Consider the following 10,718-nt stretch of genomic DNA (forward strand, 5'->3'; position numbering starts at 1 on the left):
CAGAAATACCCCATCAAACATCCAACTTATTTTTTTAAACTTTGGCCATGTGTAGCATGGGCATCCAAGTCTTTAACAGTGTAAAAAACCTCAGAATACATGAAATAGGATTATACCTTAATTAATTCCCAATTCATGTCCAGTGACTCGAGATGAATATAGAAGCCAGAGTCAGAATTAGGCTCAATTTTTTTGATTAGTCAAATGAAGTTTGAAAGAAGTTTCACCAAGGGAATTTTTATCAGACAGGAAACTAGTGAGATTGCAAAACAAAAAAATGAGCTCTGTTTAATGATCGGAAGAAGAGGGCAAAGAAGAGAAGAGCCAAAAAGCGTGCCCCGAGAAGAAAGAGAGTTTTTCCACAAAAACTTTATTTAATCATAAGAGCAACTTCACATTATAAACTTTAAATCTAATTTTCAACTTTATAAAAACATTGTGTTTCCACGTAACTTTTCTTCCCATACTTATTCCAATACCAAAGTAAAAAAAACAACATTCCATCCACAACTGTGCAAATGGATTCATTACACACCCATCTTTGCAAAAAACGTTCATAATCATTAATCAACGTATAAAATTTTAAATCAATCAGAACCCGACCTTTCACCAAATTTTTAAAAACCATCTCGACTTTTTGCCCATCTCTACCTTCTAAGTTGGTTATCCTTGTAATATAGATAGCTCTTTTAGCTTGTCCAATCAAGAAGTTTAGTAATTTACATTTTACTTCTTTGGGCCGCTCAATAAAATCGACGAAGTTTTCACCAAAATTAAAAAAACATTCATTTAAGTATACTGCACTAAATCTTCAATCTTAAACATTATAAAAAGCAGTGAAAAATCGTTTCCCTTATTTTACAGAAAGGGCACTCATCTGACACATTAGAATTAATAATGTTCACAAGAGCATTAACAGCAACTGTGCCATGCAGTATTTTCCACTGAAGATCACCTGTGCACTTTCCTAACGGTGGTTTTTTAAAGAATTCTCCATACAGGTTTTACATCTGTATCCTTTCGTTCTTTAAGAGTTGTTTTATTTAAAACCTTTACACAACATTTATACAACACTTTACTTTGAACATCTTGAAAATTCAGATTCTCCAGACTTTCCAATTGTTTTTTAAAACGGAAAATCTCAGGTTATAAAAATACCCGTGTACGTGTGGACTATGCCTGAATCCCCAAATGAGATGCCACCGCTTGAACATTACTTAGCTCAGGCCCACCAATGTCCATTAAATCATGTAACTTCAATGCTTTAGATCAGGGGTGTCCAAAGTCTGTCCTGGAGGGCCACTGTCCTGCAGAGTTTAGCTCCAACTTGCCTCAACACACATGCCTGGAAGTTTCTATATGCCTAATAAGACCTTGATTAGCGGGTTCAGGTGTGTTGGAGCTAAACTCTGCAGGACAGTGGCCCCTCCAGGACCGACTTTGGACATCCCTGCTTTAGATGAACATAAGATTTGTGATAGTCCTGGCTTCACAAGTCACATCCAACCTCGCTCCCAGAACAAGAGGTTCCTCAAGCAACCAGTACAGAGATGTTGTTTCCTGTTTTTTAAGTAGCTACACCTTTGTAGAATTGGATCGATGACGCTGTATTAAACTGTAGTTTACTGAAGTCCGATAAAAAGAGTACAGAGTTCAAGTTCAATCCACTCACATAATAAAAACTGATATCAGCTACTTTCCTCCAGACCAAATCCACTGGTCCTGTCAATATCTCTGTAAAGCCACTCTTCTGCTGGCCAGATTAATAATTCCTTGTCCGTCTTTCTCCGTGGGCAGAAAAAGTATACTCTGGGGCTATCCAGTGAAATCCATTCCAGAAAAAGTCTACTATAATGGCTTGTAATTTTGCCAAAAGTATGCCAGGAGGATCAACATAAGTCAGTCGGTGCCATAAATTTGATGCAACTATAACTCTCCCTCTATATGACATTTTCGGTAAAATCCACTTCCATTTTTCTAGTTTTCCTTTTTCTAAAACACCTGGGCAGGACAGTCCTCCTGGTAAACCACCATTTATTTTCAGCACACTCTCAATGTCCTGATACAAGACCCTGATCATGGCAATAAACCCTGAGCTGAAACCAAACTCCTCCTGCGTATGCCAGAGATAGCTGTGCTCAACTCGGTCAAATGCCTTTTCCTGATCTATGGAAATAAGACTAGTATTTAAAAAAATTTAATCAAAAATTGACTTATTAGGCACACAGTATGTCTGATCATGATGAATGACCCGACCAACCGCCTCCCTCAGCCTTATTGCCAAAACCTTAGATAAAAGTTTTAAATCAGAATATAGAAGTGAAACGGGTCGCCAATTCTTTATCTCTTTCAAATCTCTCTTCTTTGGCAGAAGAGTTATGACTGCCCTTCTGCAGCTCAACGGTAGCAAGCCATCAGCCAGACTCATTGAGTACTGCAAGCAAGTCATCCCCTATCACTGACCAAACAGACAAGTCAATGGGGAGACCATCCATTCCAGGTGCCCTGCACCATTTCATGCTCTGCAGTGCAATCTGCAATTGTCCTGTGGAAATGGGCCTCTGAAGTTCAGAATTATCTTCATCCGGCAGTTTCGGCAACCCAGTATACAGTAAAACGAATTGGCTGACTCATCTACTTCTGGACTCTCACTCGTATACAACTCTGAATAGAAAGAAGCAGCCCTTTTCCTAATTTCATTGGGCTCTGTTATGTCATTTCCAGTTTGAGTATAACGAATTAATAAATCTACTTTGCCCATTCTTTTTTTTCTAGACCAAAGAACTTAGTCGGGCCATCCATCTGCTCAACACTGAAATCGAGCGCGGACTAACGCACCCTGTGGTTTATTACCCAATAGTTCATCTAAAATCTTCTTTTTGGATTTGAGGAGCTCAGTACGCCCTTGATTTCCTGTAGAGTCCATTGAATTTTGTAGTTCCACTATTTCAATCTCTAGGTCTCTCATTGACCTGGAAATGTCTCTAGAGACATTGAAAGTGTGCTGACGGCACAGTTGCTGTATCTCTATTTTGCCATAATCCCACCACTGTCGTAGAGATCTATATTCATGTTTCCTTAACCTAAACTTTTTCCAAAATTTTTTAAATGTCTCAATGTAAAACTTATTTTGCAACAATGAGACATTAACCCTTAGAACCCGAAAAATGCACCCGTGCTTTTTGCTTGATTTTTCATCATGACCATGTAAAACAACTTAAAATACTCCGTCATTTTTGGCCTCACAGACATGAACAGTCTTTACAAAGCTTAAAGTGTCTATTTTTTTTTAAAGGGCATATTGCAGGTTAAATTTTTTTCGAGATTAATATATAACCTTAATATATGTAATGCAGGATTTAAAATGTATTAAAAAGACATAAGAGCACGAATTTAGTAGATAAAGTGGTTAAAATACCATTTAAATATGAATCCTGCTGCAACATAAAATGTCATAGACGTAAGACTGTTTAGACAAGATTTATTTGGCCTGTTTTGGACAGAATATGAAGTGTTTATTGTAAAATAGTCTATAGTGTCACATCAATAAAGCTTTTATTCACAAATTTCTGTTCAGATGCTATAAATATATTACCAATCAAAAATTTTGTGTTCAGTTGTAAAATGTATGATTATTCCTAGTGATGTATCTGTTACTTAGAAATTAATGTGATTTACAGCCACTCCATGGTCTTCTATAAATTTTTTGCATCATTTTAATTATCATGCATTAAAATACTAGATAAACTGTCATTCATTTAAGTATGCCTACTGTTATTTTAGCGTTATTATGAAGACTGCTGTTCATATTGCTGTCAGAGGTTTGACAAATACATACAGTATATTATTGCAGTTGTTGGGATTATAAGAAATGGTGGATGAAGTTGCAACGGTGGTTTCATTTAAGTCTGTGACGAGGTCAATATGTAGTATACTGCATGTCTGTGTGGCATTTGACACATCAAGCTTTCAGCATTTTTACAAATTCTTTGGATGAGTAAGGTAAAGGGGAGATGTCCAGTGTTTTGAATTGGCATTATGTATAAACAGCCTTTTCCTCCAACCGTTTTAATGAGGTAGGAACCTGTGTTTCCTTCAGCTTCTGGCGCAACCACATTCAGCTTTCGCTGAACAATCCAATGTACGGATGTTTAAAGCTGAAGACACAATGATACAATCAAAAGTTATCATACCAACAGCTTTATATAGCATCCAGGCTCCCTCCAATGATTCCATTTTTTAATATGTCTAACAATTTAGATATCTGGTGGTATTTAAAAACCCAAACTAAAGACAAGACTAGCTTGATGAGAAAAATCACACTATTAAATATAGTGAAACAAATTATATATAGTGAGCCTAATTAAGCTGAATTAATACATTTTGTATGGCCTGGTTTCACAGACAGGGCTATGTAAAAAATGAATATATAAATGAATGAATATATAAAAATGACCTAGAAAGCTACATTATTGCTGTGCATCTTGAGACAAAACAACAGCACCAACATATTTGTCACAACTCACACACAGGAACCAGTAAGATCCATTTGCAGTATCTTTTAGGGTAATCCATACTCACAAAACCAGTCCAGGCAAGGGTAAAACTCCAAATAATCAATCCCAAGACAAGAAAACAGCGAACCAGACATATTTTTAGAGAGAGAGCGAGAGAGAGAGAGAATAATATATACACACAGATACTAGGTGACGGGAAACAGCTGTGTGCAATGATCAATGAGTAACAGAACAGGATGATGGGAAATGTAGTTTAGGAGTGAATGACACCGTGGGGGAGGAGGACATCTAGTGGTTACCTGGGGAAACCCTGTGCTCCTCCCAGGCACGCAGGACTGCCGCCACGAAGAACCCCATCACAGCCCTCCAGGCTGTGTCAGGACTCGGGATCACCGCACTCAGGACCACCGGAACAGTCATGGAGGGAGTCTTCCTTCTCCTCCTCCGTTTAGGAACCACCAGAACAACAGCGGGCTGTTCAGGGACATTAGGAAGGCAGAAATCTTCCTTCTCCCCCGCTGTTTTCGAGAGCGAGACGACACTGCTGTCTCTTTGGAATTCACAGGGAGCCTAGTGGTCTCCTCAGTGATTTGAGCCCGCAATGCAAAACACTCACAAATTTTCATACGAGGCGGAACTTCTCCAGACTGAGCATGCCTCCTCCTCTCCCTCTCGGTGGCTGGGGAAGAGACTGCGGGTACCCGCGGGATCTTAAAAAGTCTTAAATGTCTTTAAATTTCAAAATCAAAATTTTAGGCCTTAAAAAGTCTTAAATTCGCTGAAGTATTGAGTTCTAGGTCTTTAATAATTTTAAACGGGTCTTAATTTTCCTACGTCCATGTAACGCCACCTCTTTAGTGCTTTAGTGTGTGTGTGTGTGTGTGTGTTGTAGTTCGTTCTTTCGCTAGTCCAACTATAGTTCGCTGTTTTACAACTACAAATGAGACCAGAATGCATCTTATATTGCAGCGAATCAGCTTTCATGTTATTGGCACGAGGCTCTTTTGGATTGTACCACAGACACATCAAACAGATTTTATTCTTCAGCTTCAGTTCTCCAGTTCTTCCAGTTCACGCGATCGTGAAAGCAAAGGCGAATCTTTCTTACCTGCTCTCGCATAATGACCAAATAAAATTATGATATTCCCGATAGCACTAAAAAAGCGCTGTAAACCCCGAACTGATTTGCTACTGACACACGGACAGATGTCAGACTAGCTGTGGATTCTGTGCACGCGTTTGCCGCCTGTCAGCGCTCGCGCGAGTGTAACGAATGTGTTCTATTTCTAGGCGCATTACTGTAGGTCTTAAAGTGAAAGCAACCCAATATAGCCTAGCCTATACACACTCCTGTCTGTGTAGTTCATATTAATCAAACAACAACAACGGGGAAAAACAAACAGTAGCCTAACTAAACTAAAGCACTGTTTGTATCTGTATATTTAAGTTGTACTTATTTGCCCTATTGTCAAACAAGATTCATGCATTTTGTTTGTTTTATTGCCATGTGTGACTATTGGGCATCTAACATAATATGGTAAATGTGGCATCCTAATAATGAAAAAAAAGACCATTTTATGAAAATGACCACCACCACAAAATCAGTAATTTAAAAACACACACACACACACACACACACACACACACACACACACACACACACACACACACACACGCATACATGCTCACACTCACACTCTACCGGTCAAAAGTTTGAGAATGGTATTTAAAGGGGTGGTAAAACACATTCTTTTGAAGGCTTGATTGTGTTTGTGGGGTGCACTGTAACATGTGTTCATGCTTCGTTTAAAAAAAAAATTCATTATTTTTCATATATTTGACCTTTATTCTACACTGCTCTGTCCCTCCTTGTAAAACGGTCTGATGCTTTCCGGGTTGTATGAAGCCAGTCCCTCAAAAATACGCGATGGGCTCAGATTGGTTAGCTGGCCCAGTGTGTTGTGATTCGCTAACCGCAGTGCACGTATGTCGGAAACGTCACGCCCCTTACCTTTATCGGAGGCTGTGCTTTGGTCAGTATTAGAAACAACGGCGTCAATAAAACCATACCAATCTGAGCCCGAATCAGACCCAGAACATTTGAGTGAAGATGATCGAGCAGAACCTGTTCAGTCCTCAAGAGTAAAGACTGTGGATCTATAGTGATCGCTACTGAATGGCACTTTAACTTTTGTATTTTTAGAACGATTATAGCCAAATATCTGTCACAAGAACTAACCCAAAACAAACACTAAGCACTGGCTTTAACTAGTAAGTTAGCCAAATCACACACATAACCACGTTTAGCATGCCTGTAGATAAACAATACATAAAAGCTCTAATCAAAGAATCATTTACACTAATGCCAGGTTCGCTGTTGAGATTTTAACGTTAGTGTTTGTAACGTTAGGTGTTCGTCGGATAACGTTAAGTATGAATGAGCATTTAACAGACTGGTTTGCAGAACAGCGTTGTCATCTGTTTACTTCCTTGCTACAACCTATTACAGGAAAACACATCAATGAAAAATAAATCAGACTTACAGGTTGTGGCCCGTGAACAGCTTCTGTTTGTAAATCCAGCTTTCAGGACAAGCCGTTGTGCATATCCTGTATTGAACTCGCGAAGTTTGTGGAAGTTTGTGTTGTCCTCCGTGAAATGTGCAGCGCGCGCGTCGTGCATCCACGCACCGGCAGTGTTTTTTTCACGCAGCTGACGTTGTGCAAATCTGGCATTGAAATCGCGAAGACGGTGGATGCAGGGAGCCCTGCGCGCGCCTGATTCCCCGCTGACTCAAACACACGTGCATATAACATGTTTTATTTTAAACGCTCTGCAACGCACCCCCGTCCCTATGAAGGCTGAACAGAGCAAGTACCCCAGACCTGCAATCCGGATGAAAATAACAGCGTTTCCTTGGCATCGCGGCAACAACACTCCAGCCTACTATACCACAACAGCGCCGCGATACAAAATGGCCTCACCCCCCCCTATTTCATATTCCCCGGAGGAGGGGTTTATGTAAATATTGGGCCTGGTGATGTCAGCAAAACCTGGGTGAATGTGTAGTAGTCCCTAGCGGCCGTTTGCTGTAGTCCTTAGAAACTGATTTCTTTAAAAGCAAATATCTCCCTTTGCTTTAAACTTTGAACGTTGTAACTTTGCAGATGTTGTTTATGCTCAAGCAGCAACATTACACGTTAGCTAAAGTTAGAATAGTGAAATCGTGGTTTACCACCCCTTTAAAGAAGTCTCTTCTGCTTACCAAGGCTGCATTTATTAACTTTTTTATATTTGAATATGCAATTTATTTCTGTGATTCAAAGCTGAATTTTCAGCATCATTACTCCAGACTTTAGAGTCACATAATCCTTCAAAAAAACTTTTTTTTTTAACTTTCTATTTCAGATAAATGCTGTTCTTTAGAACTTTCTATTCATCAAAGAATCCTAAAAAAATGTTTTACACAACTGTTTTCAACACTGATAATAATCATAAATGTTTGTTGATCATCAAATCCTTATATGAGAATGATTTGTGAAGGGGCATGTGACACTGAAGACTGGAGTAATGATGATAAATTCAGCTTTGATCACAGGAATAAATTACACTTTTCTATATATTCACATAGAGAACAGTCACAACAAAACTGTCACAATACAGATTTTTTGTATTTTTAATAACATAAATGCAGCATTGGTGAGCAGAAGAGACTTCTGTAAAAACATTAAAAAGTCTTACCGTTCTCAAAATTTTGACCGGTAGTGTGTTTGTATCAGTGCCGGCCCGTGGCATATAGGCGGAATAGGCAAATGCTAGGGGCGCCACTCATCCATAGGGGCGCCAAAATTTATTAATGATCCTATTTTATTAATATTAATTTGAAATATTACCAAATATTGCGCAAAAAAACGTAACGAAGTCCCCCGCATCTTCCCGGTCCACCTCATCAATCTCCCCCCCGCCGATCAACTTGAAGTGCGTCAGAAATACAACGCGAGATCAGTTTATCGTTAGGGGAATTTGTTGTGTTGCGTCGCCTCTCGCCGCATCCAACGCAGACAGGATTGCTTTCATTTTTTAGGGTGCTTGGCCGCTCGCGCCAGGTGTTGACACGGTGTAAGTTGCCTGATTATTTATGACGGATGGCCGAATTATAGTGTCAAAAAAGACAGAAGCCCTCTGATGCAGGGAAGATAAGGGATACACTGCTCTTCTTACTTAGTATTTGTGTCTTGTTTCTAGTCTAAATATCTAAAAATTCTTAAATCATTGTGCATTTACTAGATAAGTAAAATGACAGAAGATAATTTTCTTGTTTTCTTGAAAATAAAATCAAAATGATGTGAGTTTTTGCTTAAAACAAGCAAAATTATCTGCCAATGGAGTGAGAAAAATAATCTTGTTTCTGATTGAAATCTTGTTTCTGTCCCAAACATAAATTAGATTATTTTTCTCACCTCATTGGCAGATAATTTTGCTTGTTTTAAGCAAAAACTCACTTCATTTTGATTTTATTTTCAAGTAAACAAGAAAAATGTCTTATGTCATTTTACTTATCTAGTAAATGCACCTTGATTTAAGAATTTTTAGATATTTGGACTGGAAACAAGAAAAAGATTCTAAATAAGAAGAGCATTTTTTGCAGTGTAAAGACAGAAGTAAAGTGATGTGGGCAAATAAATGAACAGTTTATTTATTTGCATAGTAGTAAAATACTAATGTTTGCTAATTAATTCCAGTTATTTTTACCTTAAACTTTATGCAAGCAGCTGTTCTGGGTTATCCAGAGGCCACAGCCAGTGTGATTTTGTAAAAAATTCAATTCAATTCAATTCAATTCAAATTTATTTGTATAGCGCTTTTCACAATACACATTGTTTCAAAGCAGCTTCACAGAAAGTGCATTTCATAAATGTACATTGAAAAATGTTAGAAAGAGAATGTTAAAGAAAAATGTTAGGATAAGTTAATCAATCATGTATTATTTTAGGCCATAACAACGCTGGCGTTGAGTCGTCTCTTCACAGGCGTCGAGTCGTCTCATCACAGGGGCATCTGAAGTCTCCATGAGAGGCTGATACAAACTGGAGCTGATGAACTAGTTACCTCGGGACTAGTGTCCCGAGATAACAACAGAAAAGCAGATGGGAAATAATTAGCGTAGCTGCTGTTCAGAATATTAATGCTGTTGGTGCGATTTAACTGTAGTATAAAACTTATTTATAATGTGAATGCTTGGCTAAAGAGATGCGTCTTTAATCTAGTTTTAAACTGGGACAGCGAGTCTGAACCTCGAACAATATCCGGAAGACTATTCCAGAGTTTAGGAGCTAAATGTGAAAAAGCCCTCCCTCCTTTAGTGGACTTAGATATCCTAGGAATGACCAGAAGCCTAGAGTTTAGTGATCTTAAAGAGCGCGATGGATTGTAGGGCGATAAAAGATCAGTTAAATACACTGGAGCTAAACCATTTAGGGCTTTATAGGTCAGTAGCAATACTTTGTAATTAAAAATAAATAATATAAAAATATTAAACGCATGTAATATCACTTTTTTAATAGCCTAATGTTTTTACTCTGCAGTAGTGCAGTTTTAAGGGGGTGTGTAGCAATTTTAAAATGTATTTGCCGAAATTAGTAATGATATTTATATACAGGTTTATTTAAAATAGCAACATTTTATGTAAAAGTATTTAAATGACATTAAATATCGAAATTTCTCAGTTGAATTCCTGGTGAAAACATGAAAATGCTCATAGTTTAGTGGAAGATTGCTGCCATCTACTGGAAAACAAACACTTTTGCTAGTTCTCAATGAATAGTTTGGCAATGAATGTTAGATGCACTCTTGCTCTTTGTGTTTAGGCTGTAATGTGGCATAGGTGCAATTTTTGTACAGTTTTACTATCATCAGCCTTTAAAAAATAAAAAATAATAATAATATCATGAACATAATGACGGGGTAGAATGGACTGGACATCATATAAAACAACAACAACAATAAAAATAAAACATCAATGCATTACAAAAATAAAACAGTACGAGTGTTTCCACAACTTAGACTGATAACATGTAGTGCTAAACCTTGATACAAGGGGCACCAAGTAAAATCTTGCCTAGGGCAGCAAATTGGTCAGGGCCGGCCCTGGTTTGTATATTAATCCTGATGGGATTGAGCTATGAGGAAGTGCAAGTTTAC

The sequence above is a fragment of the Gobio gobio genome (genome assembly GCF_949357685.1).
Source record: "Gobio gobio genome assembly, chromosome: 1".
NCBI classification, from domain to species: Eukaryota; Metazoa; Chordata; class Actinopteri; order Cypriniformes; family Gobionidae; genus Gobio; species Gobio gobio.